At 45.3% G+C, this 17,599-nt stretch overlaps 1 protein-coding gene across 1 annotated transcript in view; it reads right to left on the bottom strand.

Moving 5' to 3' along the window:
- efnb1 (ephrin-B1) overlaps positions 1-17,599 on the bottom strand; it is a 59,664-nt gene that overhangs the window by 11,289 nt on the left and 30,776 nt on the right. The gene's annotated exons all lie outside the window — the stretch shown is intronic.

Genomic DNA, 17,599 nt, shown 5'->3' with positions numbered 1-17,599 from the left:
CTATGTCACGTGCAGGCTCGTTAGAATATACCGCTTCCCTTGCACCTCGGTTGCTCACCTGGTAGAGCGAGCACCCGTGTACTTAAATTATCTTTAAAAAACAATGAGGCAAAAAGCCAAAGAAATGTATCACAAGCCAATCAGAGCAGACTGGACTTTTTCCCAGGAGGGGGGCTTAAAGAGACAGAGGCTAAAACGGAGCGTATCAGACAGAGAGTGAATACAGGTATATTCAGACACACAGTATGAGAAAGATAAAGTGTTTTTTTTAATTAGCATTAAAGCATGTAAACATGTTCTAGCAGAAACCCAAAATACAACTATGAACCTGAAAATGAGCATGATGTGTCCCCTTTAAAGTTTGTGTTCTGCTCAGACTTGAGCAAGGAGCTCAGGGTTGAGGTTGTTTATTCAATGTCACATTCACTTCAGACACTGTGACACAATTGGCTGTCTATTTTAAGGCCCATGATAATGACCTAGGGAGACAGAGTGTGACTCTGACCTTAACACTGAGCAGCTAGCACAAAGCGAGTTGTATATAAACGTGTGTGTGTGTGTGTGTGTGTGTGTGTGTGAGTGTGTGTGTGTGTGTGTGAGAGTGTGTGTGAGTGTGTGTGTGTGTGTGTGTGTTTGTGGCCGTGCGTCTGTGTGGGCGTATGAGATGGCAGCTCTAATTTTGGAATTCCCCAAATGATCTCCATCTCCGCTTAGTCTGCTGTTGTAACTTACTCCCTTCCTCTGAAATGCTTTTGTTTCTCTTCCTCACATTATCCGTCTTGGTCTCTCTCCCTCTCTCTGTTTTTCTGCTCACTTCATTTAGTTTTTTATCTGCGCTATCTGACTCTACCCCTCCCCTTCCCTCCCTCTTAACTCAATGACCATCTCCCTGGGTGATTGCTTCAGATGGCACCCTCATTATGATGAGATAGTCTGGGAGAGGGTGCTTATCTGATGATGACACAACGAGAGGCAAACTCAGCTCTCGGGGTTACAATTGTCAACATACATACCCTCCCTGGCATGATTGTGTGATTGTTCCTACATGCATTTCTGCTATAAACTGTTGTTGTATCAAGCAGTGTTGAAATGTGGCTGTGGTGCTTTGGAAAAGCTCATCTGGTTGATTCATGCCTTGTCATTCCTAAGTATTATTAATGTTGACATTCTGTTGCCCTCTGGGATTTCAGCTTTGTGCTCCGGCGAAATTGAAGAAAACTAAATAATGAATTGCGCTAATATTATGTTACATTATCAGATCGTACTCGGGCTCTAAATTACAAGGAGAACCACAACATTTTGTTAGTGAGGCCGGAGTACGTGATAATTTGCGAGAATGATTGTGATAACATTGTGACAGGAGCTCTCTGGCAAATTCCCCCTGCTTGTAGACTCAACACGGCTCGAGTGAACCGGACACTGAAATATATACGAGGGGCCAAGCTGAGCCGAGCGCAGCGCAGCAACAAAAAGATTTAAAATTTACGTTGGACGTTAATGTGAATGAACACTCAGGGCTAAGTGAGTCTTATGATTTATGTAAAGTCTATGCAAGGAGCATGTCTCTTCTAAAGGGAACATTCAAAGACAGTGAGGTGAACAGGCCTGCTTCCAGTCTTAAAGGCGCAACATCTCGCAGCTCTGAATGGCCCAGACGCTGCCACAATTACTAACCTCATCCTGCCATTTTCTGCCCAATTTCTCCTCTTCTTTCAGTTTTTTAGATTTCCTGGGTAAGGTTATACAAAAATGAGCTCTTTGAAGATCGAGCTCAAAGCGCCTTGAATAATCTGACTAAGAGTGAGCGTCATGCTATGAATTTTATATCCACTCAGGGAGAGCAAATCTTCCGAGTGTTAACTTACTTCTGTCATCTAAATGAACTATTCTTTAAGGCCGTCTGAAGAGGCGGCATTACTGATGTGTCATGTCGAGGCTTCTGTTGAGACAAACAACTGAGAGAGCTGGATTTATAAAGAGATGATCACTTTATACGTTGTTTGTATTCAGGCCATTTAAAACAAATTCAAATAATTCAAGGCTTTTTACTGCACCGATGGAAATTCATAATCCGATTAACCATGTCCAATTTTAACCACATTTCCTTATGTGAATCCATCTTTTAAGCACTTTTCAAGATGGCGATCGACTCCAGAAACAACTGTTGAGTCCATTTAAAAAATGTGCGGTGAATCTTTAGGAAAAAAAAAAGAAAGAATCGTGCAGAGTGTTCAGCAGCACACACTCCTGTGTTTGTCCTTTTATCCCTTGTGTGATATCACTGTATTTACATTTATCGTGTCAGCGTTCACTCAAAAAAAAAAGATGACTGCCAGCCACGTTTCTCAAGCTCCCTAACCCTTCTCCACAACAAGGACACGCTGCCAGCTTTTTTATTTAATCTGAAAGCTTCTCACTCACTCTATCTCCTCTTTCTCTCACTCAATTCTCCCTCCCTCTCTCTCGCCTCATCCCTGCATACTGACGTTAATCCAAATCTGGATTTCTAGATATTAAAAGGCCGACGGTCATGCCGTGTTTTGGAAAGAGGAAACTGGGGAATTGGGTCTTCCTGTGTGTCTCGGCGGGGATCAAAACACAAGGGGATAAAGCATCGACAGGACAAAGAACAAAGAAACTCCCATTCTGCTGCTAATGATTTAGTGGAACAAACCGGTTCAACGTTAGAAGTCCAGAATACCGAAAGAACTGGTCATTGCATGAAGGAATGTTGCTTTTTTTTTTAATAAAGCGGTCAGGCTCCAAAGCTGTTTTTTTGTGATGATTTAAGGCGCTCTTTGTGGGTGTGGATCATTGGCCGCAGAGTGACTAGTGGGAGAACAAAAGATCTACAGCTGCTGAAGTCATAAGAGAAACCAGGTGCCAAATGTTGATGTTGGGAAATATCTACAGTACAAATGTATCAGCCAAGAGAAAGCCTCACGGGGGGAAAATCTGGCCTGCAACAAAGGCTCCTGTTCCAATACCTCACATATACCACTAACACATTAACATGCATATATGATTGCACATACTTGCATACATACAGATTTCACAAGGACATTGGGGGTAGAGTGGAAGGACTGCTCCCCAAGGTGCTCCGTGGAGAAGAGTGGGAGATGTGTGAGAGATGCAGAGCAGACTGGTCGAGACGACGCAAGCGGAGGCTAAAGTGCGACGCGGCGGTCTATATTTATTCTCAGGTCTGCTAAATGAGGTCACTCAGGTGGTCCTGCTGAATACATTCCCCATCTCCATCATGAATCATCTGCTGCTTATTATTCCTGTCCTGCCCGGGGGTGGTGGTGGTGGGGGGGTTGCTTTCATACAGCGCAACAGGCTGTGTGTGTGTGCATGTGAGCCCCGTGTCTATGCCCACGCGTGCATGCTCTCGTGCGCAACATCTGCCCAAAAGCGCCGAACGAGGGGGGATAGATACAGCCCATGTGACAGACAGAGAGCAGGTTGTTTAATGAGAAAGTGGATGAGAGGTGACATTCATTGGCTACCTTTCACACACACACCCCCCCACTCGTTCTCCACTGCATTCATACTTCCACTTAGACGAGCCGAGCAGGGACCGGGTAGTCACAGTAACCACCAGTAATAATGTCTACATTTACAAAAAAAACAAAAAATGCTAAATACATAAACAGACACAACCACGATATGATCACTCACACTTAGCATCAAGGAAAAAACACCAGCACACAGAGCGTATTTCATCCAAAGCATGGAGCCTGACACTGTCAGGCTTCTGTATCAAACAGTGTCACAACAGAAATGACTACTTCTCATATCTGTGATATTCCTATCTCGGTTTTTGTTTACATTAGCACACCCGAGTCGAAGTAGGGCGAAGGAAAGGAGAGCATATTTGCACAAAATATTTCACTCCTGAATGAGCACAGAGAGGGTTAGATTAGGTTTATAGGCCTGATTCCAGAGATAACCCTCCCCAGCAGATCTGGCATGCACGCAAGCATGCACATGCACATGCACGTGCACACACACACTCACAACAACGCAGAGAGTAAGGTTGGCAGACTGGAATAATACTGGGGGATCTAGATGTTTGCACTTTGAACCTTTCTAATCCTGAGTATTAGGCCATGGCTAAAGCCTGATTATGGCAGAATGAAATGGATCTAAATAGATGTCCAGGCCCATCAACCCTCCATTTCTTTGTCCTAGAAATAGTAATGTAAATCAGCAATCAACCCCCAACCCCTCACTCGCCGCCTCTCCCAAGTAGACCCCATGCGCAGGTTTAGCATCAGCAAAGAAAATTAATTCAGACATTTCATATCATCTCAGATGAATTAGACGTGCTCGGCTCTGCCAGCGGTTTCTTTTCAATAATAAAACCTGGCAGACAATATAAAATAGTCATATCTTTGACGTTAGTGCTGCACAATTCTCAAGCTATTTTGCAAATCCAATATTGAATTTAAGTTTAGAATAAATGTGGTTTTGGAGTAATGTGCGTGGACACAGCTGATTTTCTCATCTGCATATTCAACCACAGTGGCTTTTTTTTCCGTTTAGGTTTTGCAAATCATCGTCATGTAGCAGCTCTAACATCACCACCGCGTGCTGCCTGTTCCCCGGAGCCGCTTTGCTGCACGTACAGCAAGCAGGTAGTAGCATTAGTGTCAAGGTTTAAGGTGGTTAGTGGCCCAGTGCACACAACTGTTGCTCAGCTCACTGCTTCAGTATACAGCCAGAGGGGGAGCTCCTCTCCTGCGTCCTGATTAGACTGCACACACACACACACCCAAAAAAGCAAAAGCATGCACGGTTGCACACACACAAATGCAACCGCAGTTGAAATGGTTGCGAAAAAAAATATACAGACATGTAAGCACTTGGCCCCACGGAAGCGAAACACACTGAAGCACACACAGACATGTGCATATTCACACACTCACACACACACACACACACACACACACACTGGGTGCCTGTGTAGCCAGGAGATCAGGCAGGACTTAAGAGCTCCTCCGGCACCAAAATTATAGGGTACCTCTAAATCCTTCCAGCAGAGAGCACTATGGGATGGTTGCTGGTTGGGGGGGGAGCGAGGGGTGAGGAAGGGAGGTGAAGTGTGTATGTATGGGGGTGAGGTGTTTAGAGAGGGTATGGAAAGAGGAGAGCAGGGTGAGGAAGGGCAGGAGAGGAAGCGGGAGATTCCTTTTTTTTTTTGAACACGAGCGAGTGTGCGAGGCAGGGAGGAGTGAGACTTGATCTGTCTGAAGTGTGTTTGCATGGGAGTGTGTGTGTGTGTGTGTGTGTGTGTGTGTGTGTGTGTGTGTTGGTGGACAGGGGGTGTCTGTGCGTGCGTACATATGCCAGTGAGGGAAAATGGAAGGAGGTGATGAAGTGAGGAGTTGAGAGCTCAGTTTGGAAAGAAGAAGAAGTGGGAGGTGATCTCTCTCTATGAAGCAGAGGAAGGTGTGTGTGTGTGTGTGTGTGTGTGTGTGTGTGTGTGTGTGTGTGTGTGTGTGTGTGTGTGTGTGTGTGTGTGGAGGGGGGTGGGGGTGGGGGTAGGGGGGGGTTTGCTAGCCTGCTTCTCTCTTACTCACACTCACCATTTCTCATATGCTCTCCCCTGAGTCTCTCGTGTGTGTTTTGGCCTCTGTGCAATTGTGTGCAAACATATATGTACACTTATGTGTATATAAGTGTGTGTGAGTGCTTGGACAGATATGTGCATGAGTTTGAATTTAAGTAGACAAATGTTTGGGAATTCGCTTGGTGATTTTGGTGATTTCTTTATTGTGTGTTTGCGTGTGTGTGGTCCCTGTACATCAGTCAAGACAGTCCCAGATTACCAAGCCAAAGGTCGGGCATTATGGACTTCCATGGGGCAGCACCACTGGGCTAGTGCTTCAACACTACTCATGACAGCTTTTAACCTCTGCAGAGGACCTGTCAGCAACTCCCAAAGTGTCTGTTTGTGTGTGTGTGTGTGTGTGTGTGTGTGTGTGTGTGTGTGTGTGTGTGTGTGTGTGTGTGTGTGTGTGTCTGTACAAGTCTAACAGCCTGCAGACACAGAGAGCTTCTGCATCATTTAGCTCCGGGTGTCTGTGTGTCACCTCTCCGGTGAATGCAGCGGGGCAGAGCTTTTACGCCACTGCACTTTCCAATCTCCATTTCCCAACTCAGCATGATGCAAAACAACCCAGTGCGCCCGTACTCGGCACGAAACTTCCCCGCATATTCGCCGCACACAAAGACAGGGGATGACATTGTTCTGCGTGCACGAGCAGAAAAGGAAAAGGGCGCTCATGTGGAATTTTCCCGTACACGCACAAACAAACAGAGGTACGCACATGGTGCAGGCCGTCTGTCGGATCAGTAGGATATAAAGGACGCAGAATAACAGGAGGACCTTGGGGAGCAGAGCAAGTCATCTGTCTCAAACACAAACAGACTGTGCACACTCTAACATGACAGATGTAGACACACTCATCTTTGAGTAATCCTGAAACTCTTGCCTGCACTACTGCCCCCCCAATCTTCCCTTCACATACACAAAAAGAGGGAGGCCTGCTCAAAATGTGCACGCACGCTTCTAAACTGAAATAATCTGACAGGTGTGCACCGGGGGACTTCAGATCATACAATTTTGAATGCGGTCGATTGGCACAATAAAACAGTGTAACCTGAGGGAGGTGGACTTACAGCTTATAATACTATAAGCTGTTGCATAGAGTATTAAAGTTATGAGAAGCAACGACAGCAGCCGGAGCATCCAATAGTAATTTCATAACAATACTGACTGCAAAGTTCGAGCCTCTGCTGTTCCTAATATGGAACATTTTTAGATATTAGCTATTTCAGCTATAATGCATTCTGTTGTGTGGAGAAGTTGCCAGTAGCCCACACAACCCTCCCTAATGACAGAGTAACTAATTGGCCGTAATGGCTCTTTTCACCGATATCATCGAGCTGCAGCCGCGGAAAACCTCAGCAGTTTTACACAAATCATGTGCAGAGTAAAGAAAAAAGGGGGAAAAACAGCCTGGAGAAAAAGTGGCCAGCAGAAGCTCATTTCGCTTCGGATGACTAGCAGTTGTATACATCTAAAAACAGAGACTCGGCCATGAAAGGAAAAAATTTAATTTCAGGCGGTTGTGGGTTTTTTTTTCTTTGTTTGCAGTGAACGTCGCTCCCGATCAATTAGACGATTATTTTTAAAAACTGGCACAGCTCTCGTAGGCACACACACATTATCACCCCTGAATACACAACACTAGCAGGTGAACAAACAGGCCCTGAGAGCTACACACAAACACTCAGCCCACACACACACTTGCCTCTGAACTACAGTCTCAGACTCCGCATCATGTCACTAATAGCAGCTGAAATGTTGCGTGTTCAGAGAAATAAGCAGAGGGGAAACTGGGTCAGATAGAAAAAAACTGGCATTTCACCTTCCTATTGGTCAGAGCTAAAGGTTAGAAGAGATGCAACACACACTGATTCCCACGTACACGCACGCTCAAAAGCTAAAGGTTAATAATGTTCATGTGGGAGTGCCGAGTTACTGTTTATCTCTAACCAATGTGTTGGTGTGTGCACAAGGCTTGTGCGCTCGTGTGTGTAGCTAACAATGAGTACCCAGAGTTTATTCCTTGTTCAAGACAGAGGGAAGTTCCACATTAGTGTTTCATTAATCCTATCGTGGGCCCAGTGTTTCCCTTACCACAGATATTAGTGGGCTCTCTTCTCAACCAACTGCCCACATCAACAGTCGGTCCACATCACATCTCTTCATTTAATAGCGTATGAGCCGTCATCATGTTCTGGAGCTTCTGTTAAGCCGCCTTATCACTTCCTGCTGCTATTTCAAATTAAAAAGGTGCACACCAAAGCCATGTGCTTTTGGTCATGTCCTGGATTTAGAACATTACGGGAAGTTCTACATAAAGAAACGGAGCATATTATTCAATTGTCACTCGCTATTAAGGAGTGGAGTGCGAGAGAATGTCAAGAGAAATGGTGGACAAAAGAGACAAGCATGTTGACAAGCATGTTGACAACACTAAGAGAAACTGCTCGTGAATTATGCACAATTACGCTGCACAAAATATGTCCATACATATGGAAATGGAGAGAAATAATGAGTACAATTCACTGGATGGGATGGATAACATATACTTGAAGGGCACTCAGCGAGCACAGACCTCCGCCAGCGGCATGCCCTATCTTGTAATGAAAGTGAAAAATAATTTGTTTAACTGCCCCGTTATTCCGATCAGCTACACAGTTTAAAGGGCTCTTCCGTTGCCCATGCTACACCCCCTCCACCAAGTTTCATTAAAATCAAGACGGTAGTTTTTCCATCAACCTGCTGACAACAAACCGAATCAAAAAATAACCTGAGAGGCAAAGAAATGATTGAATTATCTCCAACTCTTCTTATCATCTAATGTTTCTTACATGTGTGTTAGGCCAGTAACAAAAATGTATGTGTTTGACTTGACGATAAGTATAATATAAATTATATCCAATTATCCCATTATTGTGTGCCCTTGAATTAATCGCATTGCCTATTATAACTCCCAGCAGGTATTTCCTCAAAACACCCAGTAACCTGTATATTAGTGGGTGGTAATGGTATTGCCAGGTTACATGTGTGTAATCAGCTGATCAGAAAAATTACAATAATCTGGAGTTATGAGTCTCCAAATTCTTCTAAAATTGACAGTACCGTTACCTTTTCAATTCAGTTTTATTTTTGTTGAGGTAAAAGTAACATTACAGCACACACACAAGGTCTTGTGAGCTTGTTCCTCAGCAGGAGGCTCATTGAAGTTTTCGTCTTGCTTCATTTAAACTGATAATCACACGAGGTGAACCACGGATCACTCGCTAAATCCCAACAGATGATAGAAGTGATCCTCTCCGGCTAGTCTCTGGCCTTTGTGGTCGTCTACAAAGGTGATGTGGGACTCTGGACTCCGGAGAGAAGTCGCCCTCCTCGATCTAAAGGGCCAAGAGTCACAAATCAGCCGCCTGCGCTGCCTGATAAAAGAAGCGCTGGGATGGATCGGAATGTGGTGGGTGATAGTAGTGGCATGTCAAAGGCCATGAGACTCCAAAAAAATCTAGACTGACTAAAGAGCTAATCTGTGAGCAAACTCCCCCCTGAGAGAAACCAGAGCTGGAACAAGTTAACGAACGCCAACGGACAGACGACCAAATCTCCTCGGAGAACTTGGCGCCTTGTGTTTCTGTGTGCATTTATGCAAATACACTTAGATGTCTAAGCGTGTGTACATGTAAGTAAGGCTGGTCTGTGTGTATGTGTGTGTGTGTGTGTGTGTGTGTGTGTGTGTGTGTGTGTGTGTGTGTGTGTGTGTGTGTGTGTGTGTGTGTGTGTGTGTGTGTGTGTGTGTGTGTGCGTGTGGAGCTCCTACACTGTGTCCATTCATCCTTTGTGGACTGAGAGAGGAGCTTCATTTTACTGACCTTTTCAATCTGGCCTCCAGAAGAGTTATGACAACTGAGCCAGCCCTGTGGTCCTCGGTACAATAACACTCATCAAAGATGGGACACAAACAAACAAACAAACAATAGCTCCTACCGCAGGCTCAGGCACTTCCAGTCACAAACAGGCAATGCAAAACAAACCCAATGAGGTATTCTAAGTAAGAGGGAATGGCACATTGATGCAATGTGCGAGGAGCAACGACAGTGCTATGGATCAGGTGAGAAAATTGGCCTCGGGGTAATAAGGCTGCCTGTAGATTATTTCTTCCAATTTGTGGATTCATTTTTTAGCCCGTAACAAGGAAGGAAGGAAAACCCCATTTCTGTTTTAAAATATATATACACAAATTATTATTTTTTGATAATGGACACTTGTTAAAATCAGCAGAATTAATGACGGAAATAAAAGCGCTGGAAGCGATAGCACCTTCTAAAAACCTCCACTGAAGGTCGGCAGTCCACATTTTGAGGGGAGGTTTATATAAAATCCTCCACTGTGGACCCGGTCCGCTTTCTCCACCAAGTCTGTTGCTCCACACAGTGGAGGGTCTTCTGCACAGGCCTTTTCTGTTGATGCCTTCAACACAGTTAGTATAGAACATTTTTTTGTCAGCTCTGTGCAGCGACAGTTTTTCTGGATTAATGACCTTGAGCAGGGGGCTGGTCAGTTCTCCCAGCCCTGGGTTCAGGAAGACTGTGGGAAAGGGGTCCGCTGGATCTGGATCAGCCTCTCCCTGGCTGTATTTGGTAAGGGAAGCTACTCTCTTCTACAGTGAGCCTCTGGCTCCAGAGCTGCAGGAACCTCTGATCCACCCGGACAGAGTTCCGACCCAGCAGAGAGCCCAGGGCCCTGGCATTATTCAGCGCCGGCCCCACTGCATCCACCAGCTGCTGCACGGACAGGGTCTTAACTAAAAGCCCTCCCTCCCCTCGATAAAATGCTCGATTTTACTCCAGTGAGACTGGAGTAAAATCATATACTTGTGCTCTTTTTAAAACTCTGGCTCCATTCACCTTTAAAACACCCACTCTAAAAGTATCCATAGCAAGATGATAAAAAACAAAAATAAAAACAAATAAATTAAATAAGATAGACATCATCAACGTTTGCTTGTTTTTTTACTTTTAGCACAAGTTTCTTTAATCTAAAAACCTCCTGGTCAGTGAGGCCAGACTCCTCTCTTTGGCTCATATGGAGTCTGGCTGAGGTATTAAAAATGGCCAAATCTGGAAAGTATTCCTCCACTTTTACCCCATGTCGATTTTTTGTTTGCTGGAGAAACGCTTTGAAACTTTTAGCCGTATAAAAAAAATGTCTTGGCTGCTACTTAAATTAAAACCAGGGATGTCACTGCTATCTGAAACACACCTATATTCACTCAGACTTTCATCCACCAGCCCCTGCTTTCTTAAAGTCTGCCCCTCATCCCCAACTTTGCATTTTTTTTTTCTCACTTGATGCATTATTTATTTTTCTTTTGCGTTTTATAGCAGGCTTTTGTTTTACCTCTAACGTTGTCACCTCCTCCTCCATCTCTACCTCCTCAACCTGTTCGCCCCATGTCATCTTTTCAACTGTATCCACTTTACTTTCACCTGCCTCACCCAAACCACTTTCCTCACTTTTCTGTACATTATTAATACACACACCCTGTGAAACATCACCACCTGCCTCATGCACCAGGTCAGACATAGCAGTGGCGCGGCGCGGCGAGGTTCGCGGAGCAGCCACCGGCTGTCTAGATGAATTTATCACATCCGCGTCAGTGGTCGCCCCCTGCGGTGAGATTCCCCCCTCAGCAGCAGCCACTCGCTGCTCGACTACAACCGGCGCAGCCGTGGACGGCTCCGCCTGCAGCAGCCGCCGCCCCTCCTGGACCAGACGGAGCTGGCTCCCCACGCCTCGGACAGGCTCTCAGGGTGTGTCCCTCCTCTCCGCAACCAAAACACTTCATAACTGATGAAGTCACAAAAATCATCATAGTCATAATCATCTACTTTAAACGTAGAAGCGGAGGTTGAGCTCCACATCTCGGTTATTAAGTATCATATATACCTGTCTACGGTGCGACACTACATGTTTCAGTAACTGAGACTTACAGCCAGACAGGATCTTTTTCACCGGGGAAACAACTTTCCCATGTCTGGATAGCTCTCTACTGAGGAATTCATCAGTTATGAACGGAGGGACGTTCGATATAACTACTCTGGTTGCGGGCATGGCCAGTGGCACCACCTGCACAAACAAATCGTTAACCACGATACCTGTCTCGATGACGCGGTTCACCTTCTCCAGCTGGTCCAGGAAAATGTCAACGGTGCTGTTCATCCGCGCCAGTGATTTTATATTGCCGTGTCCGACCTTTCCCCCACAGCTAAACCTACATCTTCTACACTACACGGAAAGCCGGCTGAGATTTTTATACCGTGCTTCCTCGTCAGCTTGGTGAATTCCCCATTTACCATGGCGTCAGACGCCGACCGGCGAGACACCGACAGGAGAAAACCCCACAAACACCCCAACCACCACACCCAAACTCACCAAAAGTAAAACTAAATCACACTACCACCAATAAATTGCATTAAATTAAATCCCATTACAAAACAAACATATCAAAAAGATTGAAAACGAAAATCCACACTCAGCATCTCACTCACACACAAACTCCCAGCATGCACTGCAGAGAGAGAGGGAGATGGAGAGAGTGAGAGAGATGTCAGAGACAGAGAGTGTACTTGTTGTTTAGCCGATTTCAGCCCATCTGTTGTCCGCAAAAACGAAATCTGCAAGAGGAAGAACAAAGACAAAGACAGAGATAGAGATAGAGATAGATAGAGAGAGAGAGAGAGAGAGAGAGAGAGAGAGAGGACAGTGCACGTGTGTGTGTGTGTGTGTGGGCATGCATGTGTCCCTGTGACCGTGCACACGTGTTGGTGTGAGTGTGAGCCTATAAACCCAAGGGGAATCATCCTGTACCTGCTAACATGGCAAAGCCTAAACTCCAACATGGGACCCCGAGTCAGAGCGGCTCTAATGCGCGCGCGCACGCACGCACACGCACGCACACAGCACACACACACACACAGATGCACCATGTGGGAGACAGACAGACAGATATATAATAGATAAAGGGTCTGATGTAGCTGATGTGTAAAGAGCCAGAGCCAGAGCCTCGAGCGCGGCTCCAAACCACAGCAAGGCTTCTCTGAGGCCAGGCTGCAACACAAGACGCAGGAAAAGAAACACACTTTTCCTCCCTTCCCTTGTTATTCGCCAAAACCCCAATCAGAGAGCACAGCAGACCACAGAGAAAAATGCTGCTGATTACATCCTAATACACACAAAGCCAGCAGCTGACACACATATACAAACACACACACACACACTGATTACATCCCCTCTGCTGCTCCTCTCTCCTCATCCCTGGTATCGGTTACACGGTAAAGCCACACTGATCGAGGATCAGTGTTTTTTGGTGCAGGGCGGTGAAGGAGTTCGGGAGCTTAACCTCTAGTCCGAGAGCGGGGAGAAGCTGGGGCTCCGGACTCCCGTGCCCCCAGCTCAAATAAACAGCTACAACACAAAAATGTCTGGCAGACTCGAAACAATTTCCTGAAGGATCTGTCACTGTGCAGGAGAGATGGGGAGAGGAGGAGGGGGGGGGGAGGGGGAGGGGGGTGTAAGATCTGAGGAGGAGAGAAAATAGGTGGAATGGCAAGGCGGAGGGAGAGACAGATTAAGTTGCAGAAGAAAAGAGTGAGAGAGGAACGGAAAGAGAAAAAGAAATTGAACCTGCAGGTTTGGAACGGGAGGTAAAATTGTTCCACCGCTGCGAAATCATCAACTCGCCGAACGCAAACACAACACGTATTTATTTGAAGACATGAAGCTTTCTTTTCAGCATCTCATCCATCCATCTTGGTTTCGCATGCACAAACTCTGACAACACACGCGTTTGGCACCCATGGGACAGCTGCCTGAAAATATCTTGTGCTCAGCCAAGCTAAATTCTCTTGAATGTGCATTAACAAACGCACAATGCATACAGCAGCTTCTATTACGCAAGCAAATCTGTGCAGAGAGAAGGACGTGTGAGAGCGCATTGTGCTTTTTGTGAGAGCATCCATTTGCATGCGTGTGCGAGTTTATGAGTATATATATATATATATATATATATATATATATATATATATATATATTTGAATTTGCTTATGTGGCTTTGTGCTTATTTATGCCGGTGTGTTTGTGCGCGCACACGCCTCTTGTGTGTTTGTCTGCTCCCGTTACTGTGCTTGTGTGCCTGTGGTCGCGCTGGAATGGAACATGGACATCTTGCCACCGAGCCGAATTCACAGAAACGGGCTTGGCCCCGGCCTGCAGAGCAGTATTTAGACTCTGTATTTATGCGTTGGACAACCACAGCAATCTCTATCACCGCCTTGTGATTCATGTTTGTTTGCTTTGCTCTGCGCTGATTCGATTCCATCAAGAAGCTCCCTTTCGGTTTTTCACTCTCTCGCTCCCCCCAAAACGCTTTCCCCTAGAAATGTTCACGCCATCGCCGCTCAGAGTTTCATCAGCCACCCCTCATCGTAGCTGACCAAGCATGCAGTGGTTTCCATAGCAAGGGTGCAACATTAAAACTAACAACCTCTATAATTATACATCCATATTTCTCCGATGAGTTTGTGTAAACAAGCCCGGGCTCCGGCGCGGGGAGGCGGACTTCTTGGCAGGCCCTGGCTGAGGGTGCCACTGAATGGCTGTCGGAAAACAAAGCCATTTCAGAGTGTGCCTTGGAAAAGAGAAACCACTGTTCTGTGGATGGTGGAGAGGTAGAGCGAGCTCCATCTGACAGACAGAGCTGTGATTTGAGCTTAGCTATTGGCCGGAGAAGAAAGACACTGAGAATATGTGTTGTTGGCAAAGCAGAGAGCAAACAACCTCAGACATCTCGTATGGAAAGGGAAATATGCAATCCCAGAGTGTTTTAGGTTATGGACTGTTGTTTTATCCTGCGCTTATGTTTTTATAAACAGCGATACACCATTGTCTGGTACAATTTGCCTGATGGACATCGATGCTCGTGTTCTCGTATCCTACATTCACTTTTCCTAATCAGCGTGGACTCCAAACATGCATCTTTCCAGCACTCTTAAAATGTCTCCTCTCCTTTTGCCCGAAGCTATTTTTGGGTTTGCAAAACCACATGATGGTTTCTGCATAGCAGACCGAATTAAAGACAACAAGGACGCTACTTTCAACAACTGTAACAGGCTCACGGAGAAAAGAGACGCTCTGCAAATGAGTTTGTGTTAGTCGAGACAAAAAAATAATCAACGGTGTTGTTGTTTGGCAGAGTTTGCTCTGTGGTCTCTTGTGGTCTGTGAGGAGATCTGAGCTATCAGTTAACAAAAATGACTTGAACACAGACTTCCCACAGCACCTACACACACACAGACAGACTAATGCAAGGAGGACAGGATGGAGCGAGAGGAGAGAGAGAGAGAGAGAGAGAGAGAGAGAGAGAGAGAGAGAGAGAGAGAGAGAGAGAGAGAGAGAGAGAGAGAGAGAGAGAGAGAGAGAGAGAGAGAACTTGCACGCAGGATAAAATATTCTAATAAGATAAGCACGGAGCACAGCCGAGGAGGGATGAGTGTCTGCATTTGAAGATGCACGGAGCGGACTAATTGAGATGAATACATGAATATATCAGCTTCATCTAGCAACGACGGGTTCAGGCGTAACCAATGGTTACCATTCACTTGTACAGCCACGTGAGCAGCCCTCCCTCTAAAAGAAAGTCCTCGTGTCCCCCCAGCCCACCATCCGCCTCTCAACACCCCCCCCCCCCCCTTCTCTCTAAACAAACTCCTGTGTAATAAACGAAAGGCAATAACCAGCGACAATAACGCTGCGCCTGCTAACCCTCTCTGAATGAAATATCCAAAGGAGAAGTAGCAGAGGCAGCCTGGATAGATTTGCAAAGCAAGCAGAAAGTCATATATTACACTGGCACTCTAATAAACACTGGGCTATATTCCCCCACATACGGGGGGTTAAATCTCCTTATCCCCGGCCATGCTGCTTCACCGGTGCTTACCTGACCTGTTAGCAGGGTTTACTTTGAAAATGAAAATCCGTTAAGGCTTTCTGATTAGCTACTTTAAACTCTAATCGCTAACATCAATGACAGTTACTCCAAGTCAATCCACAACTGCATCTCCAACTCGGAAAGCAGTTTGCTATTCATGCTAATGTAGTCATTGAAAAACATGACACATGCTGGAACAAAATGATTGGTAGCACAGCCTTTAAACTATTTAACGGTGACACATTTCTATAATAGTATTCTATTAAAGGATATAAAACTATTAAAGGGATTCTTTTCAACCACTCTTTGAGCTTGTATGTTTCCTTCTGACTGACAGAAATGTTTGCCAACAACACTTAACATTATTTAAGGTTCTTGGAGTGCTTTTTCTGCTAAATATGCAATAAAACAATGTGTCCTTTGTTCTACAATCGCTGCAAAATTAAAATCTTGCAGTGTCTCTCGCTTGTAATTAAAATCAGTGGGATTTTACTGAGGGAGGTTACCAGATGTTAACAGTTATCGCTCAACAAAAAAAATCATCATTTAATTGCGCGTTGGAAATGTGTGACTTATTTGCATCTCTATGACCTGACAATCACAATGCTTTTGTCTTTTTTCAAACGCACCGCTGACAAATGCAATTTTTTATTTGCCGAGATTTAATTATGGTAATTTTATGTGAACTCCAAAAGATGACATTTAACACTTTTTTTTTCTAATCAGATTACGGTTATTGCACTGCAACAAATCGAGTTATAAGCTTGTCAGTGATTATATTTATTTCTGCACAAGCCTTCATTTGTGTACGTGTTTGTGTGTGCATGTCCCAGAGCTCACTGGCATTAATGCTGAGAGCACCGAGAGGGAGCGCACATGTGCACATATGTTGCAGTGTTTACACCCTCGCAAAATCTAAGGCAGGGGAGGATCTTGTGATCTGCTGCAGCCGGGCCAGGGATTTCAACCTTGACCTGCAACTTTCCCAAGGGCAAATAAGAAGTCTTGAAGCTGACTTGTACTGTAAAGCAAAATAACATGCAAAGTGGCCAGTGGAGGTGGATGCCTTGGGGAGGTGATTGGAGGGGTGCATAAATGTGTAGGTTGTTGAGCAAAGAATAACAGCGATACAGAAGAGAGCCCACGCTGAAGAACCTGCATGCTGTAATATGTAACATGCATTCTAACCCTAATCTTGTGAGTTGTGAGCTCAGCAGTGTCAAATGCAGTTTGTCAGATATATTCTTAGGCATTGTTTTTCACTTGATCAGCACCGAGGTTAAAAAGAGTCAGGAAATAAAGCGCCATTACAAATGTATCCTCAAATAATAAAGTGCTTATTAGTCTCTCCGTGTTTCCAGAAGAAAAAAAAAGGAGGAGGAGGAAGTTGAATTTAACTGCAAAGTCAAAGAAGCGGAGCGACAAGAATGAAAAACAACTTTGCTGTTTGCTCCGAGCGGGCATTACGTATTTCACTGAGGCAATCTTCTAGAGGTGAGATAGCATGTGCCTCACTGCGGCAGTATTCTGGTGGGGAAGTCGGTGTGTGTCAGAGTCCACGATGGTACACTGAGATGGAGAGTGACAGCTGTCAGGAGCGATCAGGCTTACCTTGCCCGCTGCACTGGAAATCAAGGGAAAAGAGGAGCGCACGACGACAGGCTGCCTCTGTTTACTGCCTCGTGGTCTTAGCCTTATATAGAACAGACTCACCGGCCCAGCTAACCACTGAAAACACATCTCCGAGCAGTCATGGTACATTATTTCAATGAGGAGCGAATGGGAGAGAAAATAGAGGGACTTTTCTTTTGCTCCACTGAGAGACATATAAAGACTGTGTGTGTGTGTGTGTGTGTGTGTGTGTGTGTGTGTGTGTGTGTGTGTGTGTGTGTGTGTGTGCTCATTCCTTCTCTCTCTCTTCCCCATTCTGTTGCTCATTTTCTCCATTATACTTCCTTTTCCTTATAAGCCCCCTGTCTAAAATCTTTTCCAACCCTTAAACA

Source organism: Cottoperca gobio, chromosome 10, assembly GCF_900634415.1.
Source record: "Cottoperca gobio chromosome 10, fCotGob3.1, whole genome shotgun sequence".
In the NCBI taxonomy this organism is placed as follows: Eukaryota; Metazoa; Chordata; class Actinopteri; order Perciformes; family Bovichtidae; genus Cottoperca; species Cottoperca gobio.
This window is presented reverse-complemented; position numbering and strand designations above follow the sequence as displayed.